We start from the raw sequence: 2620 nt of genomic DNA, 5'->3' as shown, positions 1-2620 counted from the left end.
CGACGGTAAACCCCTCATTTGTCCTGCTCGTGATTTCCTCGCTTCAAAAGCAAAGGAACAAACAGCAGGATTCTTATTTAAAATGGTGCTTGTTAACGCCCCCTAATACCATCTCTCTTTATCTTTTCACGAAAGTACTTATAAAGGCACAGAAAAAGGCGAAAACACACCACCACCCAAAATGAAGACGGGCAGACACTTACACCAATGTCTGGAAAGGCTTTCCACAAGCACAGGAGAGTTGAGTTCAGTTTGCCCTGAAATGGAAGCCCGAGTCCTTTCTTTTCTCAGCCTGTCCTCCCAGAGTGACTCTGCGAAGGGATTTGGTCATGACGCAAGTGAAATATGTACAAGATCTTGTGGTAGCTCACAGCGAAAAAGAATGCAGCAATGCGTAAGTGTATGTTCACGTATAACTGAAAAATTGTGCTCTACACTGGAAATTGACACAACATTGTAAAATGACTGGAACACAATAAAAAATAAAGTAAAATAAATTTTAAAAAGAGACAGGAAAAGGCAATCCAGCAACTCGTCTATTGAAAACTGTAGCCTGGATACATAACGTCTCTTTCACAAGATGAATAAAGTGGAAAACAACCAACAAGAAACCTGCAAAATGTTATTTCTTAATAAAGTCATTTAGGGTCATGAATGTGGTATTTTTCTGAATACGAATATATCCTCACCCCACAAGTTTTGATATGTACTTTCATTACTGTTTCGTTCTAAAAAGTTTGTTATCCAGGAGTTATTTGGGAACTTGTTTTCAAACGCATCTTTTATTGGTCATTTCTAATCAGATTATTTTCACATACAGGAAAGTGTTCCACATGACATCTATTTTTTGAAATTTGTTGAGACGACTTGTGAATCAATACCTGGTCAATGTATACTTTAAAAGAATATGTTTTACCTTGTGTGTATGTGTGTGTGTGTGTTTTGTGATTTATCTTAGATCAATATTATTGACCCACACCCAGTCTGGAGATACATAAAGCAGAAAAGTTACAAAATCTCACACTACTAATCACCAACAGGAAAGTTCGGGACCACAGTCCAGACAAACTTGGTTTCCAGACAGAGAGTGAGGCTATTGGGTGACTACAGGCTGGGTAAGGGGACCAGTGTTTATGATCTTCTAAGTCCCACAGATGTCCCCAATAACTGAAATCCTCTCCTGCAATACAATTAGATTGGCTTCTAAAAATTAAAACCACGTGTGTTACCTTTTCTAATAGATGTTAATATTTTATATCTGGTCCAATGAAGATATACAAATGGCCAACAGGCACATGAAAAAATGCTCAATATCACTAATTTTTGGAGAAATGCAAATCAAACCTACGATGAGGTATCACCTCACACCAGTCGGAATAGCCATCATTCAAAAGTCCACAAACGATAAATGCTGGAGAGGCTGTGGAGAAAAGGGAACCCTCCTACACTGTTGATGGGAATGCAGTTTGGTGCAGTCATTGTGAAAAACAGTATGGAGATTCCTTAAAAAAACTAAAAGTAGACTTACCATATGATCTAGCAATCCTATTCCTGGGCATACATCCAGAAAGAACTCTAATTCAAAAAGATAAATGCACCCCAATGTTCACAGCAGCACTATTTACAACAGCCACGACATGGAAGCAACACAAGTGTCCATCAATAGATGACCGGATAAAGAAGCTGTGGTATATTTATACAATGGAATACTACTCAGCTATACAAGTGAATGAAATAATGCTATTTGCAACAACATGGATGGACCTAGAGATTATCATATTAATATAATATATAATAAGTGAAGTCAGAAAAAGACAAATAGCACATGGTAACACTTGTATGTGGAATCTTAAAAAATGATACAAATGGACTTAGTTACAAAACAGAAATAGACTCATAAACAGAGAAAGCAAACTTACTGTTGCCGGAGGGGAAAGGGAGGGGAGGGACAAATTGGGAGTTTGGGATTTGCAGATACAAACTACTATACATAAAATAGATAAACAACAAGGACCTACTGTATGGTGTAGCACAGGGAATAATATGCAGTGTCTTATAATAAGCTTTAGTGGAAAACAATCTGAAAATGAATGTCTAGCTATCTATCAATATACATACATATATATATATATATGTATGTAATCACTTTGCTGTACACCAGAAACTAACTCAACATTGTAAGCTAACTACACTTCAATAAAAAAGGTTAAAAAAAAAAAAGAATGTCCTTAAAATTTTCAGCTTTTAGTGGGGAGGGTGTAGCTCAGTGGTAGAGTGTGTGCTTGGCATGCATGAGGTCCTGGGTTCAATCCCCAGTACCTCCATTAAAATAAACAAATAAATAAAATAAAACTAATCACCCCAGCAAAAAAAATTTTTTCAGCTTTTATGAAAACCTCATATTAACCAACATATTTCCAATCATACTTCCAGACAGATTAGCATTTGTAGCAGGAACTGTTCTCAATTTTTATTAAAAACCTCATTTGCCAGCAGCCTCACATATTCTTTAAATGTCTGGCCTAATTTCTCCAAATCTGCATAAATCAAATCGCATACTTTTCTTGTCTATAATTAGCCACTAAGATTTATTAGCACTGGAGTAGCTCTGAGAAAGTCT

At 36.5% G+C, this 2620-nt stretch overlaps 1 non-coding gene across 1 annotated transcript; it reads left to right on the top strand.

Moving 5' to 3' along the window:
* Positions 1-2251: 2251 nt before the first annotated feature.
* Positions 2252-2324, top strand: TRNAA-GGC (transfer RNA alanine (anticodon GGC)). The gene has a single exon. It is a non-coding gene; the product is annotated as a tRNA-Ala (tRNA).
* The last annotated feature ends 296 nt before the right edge of the window (positions 2325-2620 follow it).

Source organism: Camelus bactrianus, chromosome 20 (genome assembly GCF_048773025.1).
Source record: "Camelus bactrianus isolate YW-2024 breed Bactrian camel chromosome 20, ASM4877302v1, whole genome shotgun sequence".
Lineage (NCBI taxonomy): Eukaryota > Metazoa > Chordata > Mammalia > Artiodactyla > Camelidae > Camelus > Camelus bactrianus.
Note: the sequence above shows the minus strand (reverse complement) of the source record. Positions and strands in the feature narration are given on the sequence as shown.